At 40.8% G+C, this 9,498-nt stretch overlaps 1 long non-coding RNA gene and 1 pseudogene across 1 annotated transcript; one reads left to right on the top strand and one right to left on the bottom strand.

Moving 5' to 3' along the window:
* Positions 1-1,487: 1,487 nt before the first annotated feature.
* LOC147826300 (U4 spliceosomal RNA) lies at positions 1,488-1,646 on the bottom strand (annotated as a pseudogene).
* Positions 1,647-7,143: 5,497 nt separating this feature from the next.
* On the top strand, positions 7,144-7,985 carry LOC147826299 (uncharacterized). The gene is made up of 2 exons (XR_015439238.1): positions 7,144-7,662; positions 7,816-7,985. It is a non-coding gene; the product is annotated as an uncharacterized LOC147826299 (long non-coding RNA).
* Positions 7,986-9,498: the final 1,513 nt, after the last annotated feature.

Below are 9,498 nucleotides of genomic sequence, written 5' to 3'. Positions count from 1 at the left end.
AGTTGGTCAATGAAGGTTCAGGCTCCTCCACACAGCCTTTGAAGTCTCTCTCCTATATATAGGCAGAGCTTGGTGTCCTTAGAAAGACATTGGCCCAGGGTTTCTCAACCCCACACGGGAAAGGACATTGTAGTGTTCTTTTCAGTGCTGGCATTCAGGTTGTAACTCAAGACTTTGGTTGTAGGTTAAAACTAAAGTTCCAGTCATAACACAAGTTGTTCATACATCAGGCTGGTCATAACTCAAGGGCCCACTGTACCGCCATCCAATTATCTCAGTGGGACCTCCAAATGATATAAAGTGTATGATATATGGACCTCCAAATAATATAAGGGAAATATAACTCCCAACCTGCTAGATGTCTGACATGCCAAGTTCGTGTTCTCTAAAATTAAAGAATGAATTCTAGGAACAGTGGGGGTTAAGAGTAGGAAGAATTTATTGAGAGAAAGGTAGCTTCTGAGAGACAGAAGGAGTCCCAAGTGGGTGGCCAGGGACACTGCTTCTCAAGGGAGTATTTTTTTGGTGCCAGGGATTGAACTTGGGTCCTTGTACTTGCACAGCAGGTGGTGAAACCACTGAGCTAAATCCCCGGCCCTCAAGGGAGTTTTATAGAGCAAAACCATGAGGTGAAGCAGATACAAGGTGGGACAAAATTATAGTCAACTAATAAGATTACAAGTATAGTCACTTAGGAAATATTGATCCAATAGAAAATCAGAAGGTGGGTATAAGGTAGGACAAACCTATGGTCGATCAATAAAATTACAAGTATAGTTGCTTAGGTAATATTGATCCAATGGAAAATCATAAGGTGGGACAAAACTATAGTTAACTAATAAGATTACAAGTATAGTCACTTAGGAAACATTGATCCAATAGAAAATCACAAGGTGAGTATAAAGTGGGACAAAACTATAGTCAACCAATAAGATTACAAATATAGCTCCTTAGGTAACACTGATTAAATGGGGAAGCAAGTTATGTAGCAAGTGTACATGGAATGAATAAGAACAAAAATTTTCCTGGAAGGGATGTTAGGGACCTTTTCTGGAAGGGATGGATTAAGGTCTTGGTCCCTCATCCAGGTGATTGATGCCTATTTAGAATATCAATCAGTGCTGTTCATCCCTAGGTGGATGTAGTCAATTCTCTTTTTGTTGAAGCCTGGCCTTCAATGAATGCACCTCCAGCCACAGTTGTCCTCTGCACTGACTTCTTTGAGGGCCCATCCCTGTCTGACTGTCTATAATATCTCTAACTAACTTAGCTGTCTGGTTTTAGTGTGGTTTTTTGGGGGGTACTTGGGATCAAACTCAGGTCCTTGCGCTTGTGCAGCAGGCAGTGAAACCACTGAGCTAAATCCCTGGCCCTAGGACCCTTGTGTTTAATCCCTACTGCCAGAGAGAGAGAGAGAGAGAGAGAGAGAAGAGGGAGGGAAATGCAAGTCAAAACTGCAATGTAGTGTCATGGCAAAAATGAAAAAGACCAATAATGGTGGTTCCAGAGGATGTAAGGCCCCTGATTCTCAGGTGTCACTGGTGAAGATGCACAGAGGTGCACTCAATTTTGGAAAAGTTTTCAGTTACCAATAATCACATCTCAGATAAACCTCATTGGCTATGATACTGCCACTGTGCAAAGCTGAGGTGCCCTCAATTTGGAAAACAGTTTGACAGTTTCTCATAAAGTTCAGTAAATGCCAGCTCTAGCACCCAGCAATTCTACTAGATATTTGTCCAACAGAAATTAAAAATCCTGTACGTACATTCACAAAGAACTAGTACACAAAAGCCATAACAGCTTTATCTGTGATAGATAAAAACTGGAAACAACCCACACTTGTGAATGGATAAACAAATATTTCTATAGCCTTAAAATAAGATAGTATTCAGCAATTAAAAATAGAATAAACCGATATATATAATAAGAATATAGCAACATGAGACATGACATAGTCAGAAATGAAAATCACATTATTATAAGATTGGATTTATGTGAAACCCTAGAAAGCAGATCTCCATGACAGAAAGTAGCTCTGTGCATGCCAGGGCTTCGGTAGAAGAGAGCAGCTGAGTGTTTGGGAACACAAGGGATCTTTTTGCAGTTTTTGAAATGTTTTATATCTCAATCATAGTTGTGGTGGTTACACAACTGTACACACTTGTTAAAACTTGCAAAGTTGAGCCAGGCATTGTGGCATATGCTTGTAATCCCTGCCCTTGGGAGACTGAGGCCAGCCTGAACTACACTATGAGACCCTGTCTCATATAAGAAAACAAAACAACTTGCAAAGGTGCACAATAAAAGTGAGTGAATTTTACTGTATGTAAATTGCACTTCAGTAAAGCTGAGAAAAGAATGAGACGATATGAAAGCTTTCCAAAAGCAGCAGAAGAGCGGGCAGTAAGGCCTATAGGGGCTCAGGCATAGCTCGAGGCCCCAGGTTCAGTCTCCAGCACCAAAACAAAAAAAGTGAGGAAGCAAAAAGCCCTACTAGCTATGTAACTGGAAAAATTATATAAATGATCCTTTGCGTTTATTTCCACACAACAAGGCAAGGAGGGTAATCAGTAGGTCTCAACAAGTGCCAAGTTTCTGTGTCCTTTCTCCTCTTTCTTTCACATCATCCACCAGGGCAGCTGTAAATCAGTGATGGGTGGGGCTGCAGGGTGTTGCTCCATCTTCTGATAGAACAGATGTCTCTCCAAAGGCGGCAGGTGGGGGGGGGGGGGGAGCCGTCCTCTGCAGAGAAGAAAATGGAGACTCTCAGAAGCTGTTGGGGGCACACACTTCGATGCAACACTTTCAGAGTGGCATTTCCCAGTGTGCATCAAAAGTTTAAGTGTGCAAACCTGTCCCCTTAGCAACCCACTGCCACAGAAGGGCCAGAGGGCATGAACACCAGCTGACTTCCTTTTGAAGAATGTGACCACTTAGTTGCATATGCCTTCTCTGCATACCACAGTGTCCTATTAGCCAGACCTGGCTCGCCACTGGAGGCTGTGGCTGCCTATTAACGTGGAGCACTGGGCTGCACCTGCCCCAGATGTTCACATTTGCCCAGGCCAGTGCAGACCCCAGCTGCTCACTTCAAATGGGGCTGGGGAGGCAGACGAGAGAGGAAACTGAGGGCCAGTCGGCTCTACCTGCCACACACACTTTCTAGCAGGATCACTTTGCATACATCACTCTGCACATGGACTTTTCATTTGACAACACACTAGTGCCACTTCCTGTGCCAGGATCTGCAGATCTGCTTTATGTTGTCCATAGGCTCCATAGCATCTGGGGACCCTTAATGCACTTAGCCAAGCCAGGGGCCCCTGTGAGGGGATGGAACTCTGGACCAGTGGCACCTGCCTGGCCTGCTTCCATCCTCTCACTTCCAGGAAGAGAAACAGGATCGTGTCTGTTGGAGCAGCCAGTCTTATGTAGTGTGTCACACCAAGAGCACCTGTGTTGTTGCAGCTTTAATAATGATAATTAACACATGTCCGCTGCTCACTACGTGCTGAGCACAGTTCTGGACACTTTACATGAACAACTTGTTTAAACCTCATAACAACACTGGCGTGGATACCATGGTTGTGCTCATTTTACAGATGAGCCAACTGAACCACAGAGAGGTCAAGTACTGCACCCAAGGTCATACCACTCACTCAGGGAGCAGCAGAACTGGGAACCCAGGCAGTCTGGGTCCAAAGTCTGCTCCTAACCATGACATCCATGGGAACAATTCTGGAAGGATAAACCTCACATTACAGCTGGGGTATGGGATATAGGGAAGAGAAAAGAGAAACTTGCCTTTTTACATTCTTAAATTTCTCTTTTGCATGCTTTTCACACTTTAAAATAGTTATATATTATTTTTTAGTGCAAATGGGCAGTTTAAACCCAGTGTGTTGGCAAGCACCTGTAATCCCAGTACTCTGGGAAGCTCTGAGGCAGGAGAATCTCCAGTTTGAGACCAGGCTGGGCAACATAGTGACTTAGCAACACTCTGTCTCAAAACAAAAGAAGTGTTAAAAAGTCTAGCTGTTCTAGTGAAAGATGAGATGCAACTGCTGGGGTGGCCTCTGCAAAGGACAGAGCAGAGCAGGACTTGGAGTGCTTCACAGACACCTGGTGGGCCAGCTGCTACATTGTTATCCAAACAACTGCCCAGACCCATTTCTCATTTTTTACATTTGTTTTGCCACAATATATATTCAGTGTAAACCCAGAGAGAGGGAAAAGGTCTGTCAGCCACCACTTGTCTCTCGAGGGCGCCTCCACACAGCCTCTCTTATGTTTGTAAATATTTAGGTTCTAGCTCCTGGAAGGGCAGAGGCACTTGGGCCCAGCACAGCACCATATTTGGGCTGAAGTGAGTGGGCTGCTGGCTGCTTTAGTCTCAGGTCTCCCAAAAGGAACAGAGGCCATGTGTCCACAAGGCTACTAGGCTGCAAGAACACAGGGATTTGGGGGCTTCTGTCCATTTCTGAATCTGCACAGCTTCAGATTTTGTCACCAAGAGAGAATCAATTTATGGGGAGAAAAGGTTTATTTTGGCTCACAGTTTCAGAGGTTTCAGTCCATGGTTAGTTGGATCTGTTGTTTTGGAGCCTGAGGCAAAGTAGAAAAATGAGGACGGGGAATGTATGGCCAAGGAAGGGAACATCTTAAGGTGGAATGGAAGTAGAGAAGGGGAACAAGAGCAGGGTCCCTGTTTCCCTGCCAAGGCCATGCCCCCAGTGACCTCACTTCCTCCTGATAGGCCCCACCTCCTAAAGGTCCCTCTCCCTTCCCATAGGCCATCAACTGAGGACCAAACCTTCAACACACAAGCCTTTGGGGACATTTAAAATCCAAACCATAACAGTTGTTGAGAGGAAATGTATATGCATTACACAGAAGTGTGTATAAGGTATGTTTTAAGTGGAAAGGGCATTGTTGCCTAAAGTTAGACAACTGAGAAAATAATATTTGAACAAGTTTTAGGTTAAAAAAGTTCATCCACAATATAAAATAATTCTCTTCTTTTCCCCTAGTTACTAGAGAGGGAACTCAGAAACAAGTACTCCATCACTGAGCTACAGCTACAGCCACTTTATTTTTTTTTGAGATAAGGTCTCACTAAACTGCCCAGGCTGGCCTCAAACTTGCCATCATCCTGCCTCTGTATCCTGCATAGCTGGGATTAAAGTCATGAGCCCCCTACAGTTTGTAATAGCTAAAGTTTGGAAGCAGCCCAAGTGCCCATCAACTGGAAACTGGATAAAGAAAATGTGTTTTTTTTTTATAAAATGGAGTACTACTCAGCCATAAAGAATGAAAAACTAGAGTCATTTATAGCTAAATGGATGCATATCGAGGCCATACTCTTAAATGAAATAAATAGGACACACATGTGTAAATACCAAATAATTTCTCTAGTGTGAGAAACTGATAGCATAAACAAGGGTTAAAATGATTAAAATGAATATTTGATAATTTGAAATAGGAAAAAACATCCAAAGACGAAGGAGTGAAGGGAGGGGAAGGGGAAAGGAAAAGAGGGAAAGGAAAAACTATGAGAAAAGAAAAAAAAATGGAAATGAAATCTATGTAAATAGAGAAGGGAGGAGGGGGTGAAGGGCGCACAGGTAATGGGGAAAAAAAATAAGAACCAAGATACATCATGTACAGGTACAAACACCCAAAGATAAATGTAAACGAATTGTATACCTAAAATGTACCAAGAAAAGAACTAAAAAAAAAGTCATGAGCCCCCATGCCCAACAAATATTCCCTTTTTAAAAATAGGTGAATAAGGAATAGATTAGAAGATGCAGAAACGACTACAGATATGCTCAGCCACCTAATCTTTGACAAAGAAGCCAACCACCCTCACTGGAGGAAAGATAGCCTGTTTAATAAATGGTGCTGGAAAAACTAGATTTCAACCTGCCAAAGATTAAAACTACACCCATACCGATCACCATGCACTAAATTAAGATCGAAGTGGATTAAAGATTTAAATATTAAGACGGAAACACTAAATTTGTTGGAAGATAAGTTAGGTATAACTTTTGATGACATTGGAATAGGAAAAGATTTTATGAACAAAACCTCAGTGGCACGGGAACTCGCACAAAGAATCAACAACTGGGCCGGGGATTTAGCTCAGTGGTTCCGGCGCCTGCTTCGAAAGTGCAAGGTCCCAAGTTCGATCTCCGGTACCAAAAAAAAAAAGAATCAACAACTGGGATCTCACCTTATTAAAAAGCTTCTGCACTGCAAGAGAAACCACCAACAGAGCTAAGAGACAACCTACAATGTGGGAAAAAATTTTCAGCAACTGTACCTCAGACAAAGGACTACTATCTAGAATATATATATAAAAAATTCAGACCCCCAAAATTTAAAGACCCAATTCAAAAATGGGCATCTGAAATGAACAGACATTTCTCAAAGAAGTAAAAGCAGCAAATAAATATATGAAAAAATGTTCAACATCACTGGTTGAGAGATGCAGATGAAAACAACACTGAGATTCCACCTCACCCCAGAAAGAATGGCTGCTATTAAGAAATCAACCAATAACAAATGCTGGCGAGGGTGTGGGGAGAAAGGAACCCTTCTCCATTGTTGGTGGGAGTGCAGACTGGTGCAACCACTGTGGAAATCAGTATGGAGATACCTCAAAGAATTAGGCTTAGAGGTCCCATTCGACCCAGCTATCCCCCTGCTGGCTATCTTCCCAAAAGAATTAAAAGAATCATATCACAGCGATATATGTGCACCCATGTTTATAGTGGCACAGTTCGTAATACCGAAAGCTTAGAAACAGCCCAAGTGGCCATTAACTGGAATCTGAATAAAGATGTGGGTTTTTTTTTTTTTTTATAAAATGGAGTACTACTCAACCATAAAGAACCAGAAACTAGAGACATTTGTAGCTAAATGGATGCATATTGAGGCCATCCTCTTAAGTGAAATAAATAGGACACACATGTGTAAATACCAAATCGTTTTTCTAGTCTGGGAAACTGAAAGTGTAATTAAGGATACACACGGATGAAATGGCCTAATAACATATTTCTTGGATTGTGTTTCCATCGCGAGTCGTATGACTGTGTCGAAATTTAAATTAGGGAGAAGGTTGGCTTATGTGGAGTCTGCTAGCTAAATGGAGTATTTTTCCAGATCACTATTTGTTCAGTGCTGGTTTTGGGGATCTTTCTGAAACAAATAATATCCTCTGGTGTCTTGTTGGTCCTTAAGATGCTTTTTTAAGTTATATGGAAAAATGTTTAAGTGCTTTTCAGTTTTGTTTTGGTTGAGTTCTACTGTATTTGAATATTATTGTAGTTTTTTTCCCTTGCATTTTTCTTTTTAATGGCTTTTTGTGTGTGTGTTTGATAATAAAGTTATTTAAGTATATTAAAAAATAGGTGACTAAAAATGGCAGCGTAGACACCAATAGATTCTGGGACCTAGAATCAAGACAACTGGAAAATGACAAGTTGGTGAAGAGAAAAAAAGAAGTAGATCTTTGGGAATCCAGAGGAAACTAACAGGAGAACTAGAAACTACAGCAAAAGAGGAGAAATGGAGCACAATGCAGAGAAAAGAATGAAGCAGTCTGGAAAGCTCACCCGGCTCCCAGGGAAGGGGACCTGTCTCCACTGAAACAAGGTAAGCCCAGGCAGGGTCAGAAGCTTCAGGTAGAAACAACTGGGATTCGTGCTGTCTTCTGATCTTTCACTAATTCCAGTTAATCTTAGATTAGTCTTCTTTGTGTCATCTAGCAGCTGTTGGGTCCATTTTTCATATTCTCTTGTTTTTCAGGTATCTCTGAGTATACGGTCACCTGCATCAGCCTTGTCTTTTAGTTGTGACACTTGGTCCTCACATTGGTCACTTCTGCTGCCCATACTTTCAATAGAATTTTTAATCATCTAGATTTCTTTTTGGTGCCTTTTCATGAACTTTAATCCTTTATTAAACTGGTAATTCATGTTTTGTGTCATTTTATTTGGCTTAGCTAGTTTTTATTACTGTCTTCTGTAACCGTTTTATTAAGTCTGTTGTCTGTTTAGTTATATCATCTTTGAGCTTGCTGAGTACCATATTGATCTGTTTTTATTCCTCCTCTTTTATCATTTTGTATAGTTTGGGTGTTTGGTTTTTTTTATTTCCTCATCATTGATGCCTCATAGAACAGCTTTGGGGAAGTTGGGTGTTTTTGAAGGAACTTTGTTGCTTTGTCTTCTCATCTATTGTTTTGTTTATTTTTGTTTTATTTGCTTGTGCTGAGGTATGCAGGTTAATTATAGTGGGAAGATTTTGTTGCTAGTATAGTGATCACTAGTCAGTGTCTGCTTTTCAGTGATGCACTCTGGGTGTGACTAACTGTAGGCCTTTGCTTCTGTCCCAAGATCCAACCACTTCTATTAACCTAGTAGGGGAGTGTGAGGTGTAATTGGCCTACCACCCAGTTCTCCAAAAATGAGCCACAATATTGTAATCCCAGAAGTCAGCAGGCTGAGATAGGAGGATTGCCCTGAGTTCAAGGCCAGTCTGGGCTACATTGTGAGTTCAAGGCCAGCCTGAACAACCTAGCAAAACTCTATCTAAAAAAAAAAAAAGAATGAAAGAACAAAAGAAGTGGAGGAAGGAAAAAACACAAATGGCATGAAAAAAAACCTGTTTATAAAAATAATAGTAGAAAACTTTCCAAATATGGGGAAGAATTTAACATACAGATAAGTGAAGCATATAGAACTCCAAAATAGGATCAGAAAAGAATTTCTCCACAACACATCATAGTCAAAATCCTAGAAGTCCAACACAAGGACAGAATCTTAAAAGTTAGAGAAAAGCAACAAATCATTTATAAAGGTAAACCCATTAGAATTATAGCACATTTCTCAACAGAAAACTTAAAAGCCAGGAGAGCTTGGAGTGAAGTGTTTCAAGCCCTGAAAGAAAACAGATTGCTATATCTTGCAAAACTGTCTTTCAAGACTGATGGAAGAATAAGGTCTTTCCATGACAAAAAGCACCTTAAGAAATTCATGACCACCAAACTAGCACTCCAAAAAATTCTCAAGGATAACCTAGAAAGAGACAATGAACCTGTGCTTGCTTCAGCAGCACATATACTAAAATTGAGACAATGAACCAAATAATGCCAAGAAGTCTAATGGAATGAATACTCTATAGAGTAAGCAGTTAAACAGGAGGGAACAAAAGGGAGTCAGCAGTAGGAAAATAATGCAATGATAAGAAGAAGTCATTATCTTTCAGTAATAACTCTCAGTGTGAAAGGTCTTGATTCCCCAATCAAAAAACACAGATTGGAAGATTGAATCAAAAAACAAAAACCAACAACATATTGTATACAAGAAACATATTTAATAGAAAAAAGAAATTCATAGTTTAAAAATAAAAGGATAGAAAACAATATTGCATGCAACAGGAACCCCAAAACAAGCAGGAGTTGTTGTCCTATTTTCAGACAAAGTGAGC

This window comes from Heterocephalus glaber, unplaced genomic scaffold (genome assembly GCF_053883595.1).
Source record: "Heterocephalus glaber isolate CG9 unplaced genomic scaffold, H.glaber_assembly_v1.0 deba00001472, whole genome shotgun sequence".
Taxonomy (NCBI): domain Eukaryota; kingdom Metazoa; phylum Chordata; class Mammalia; order Rodentia; family Bathyergidae; genus Heterocephalus; species Heterocephalus glaber.
The sequence above is the reverse complement of the archived record's forward strand: the minus strand, read 5'-3'. Positions and strand labels throughout refer to the sequence as shown.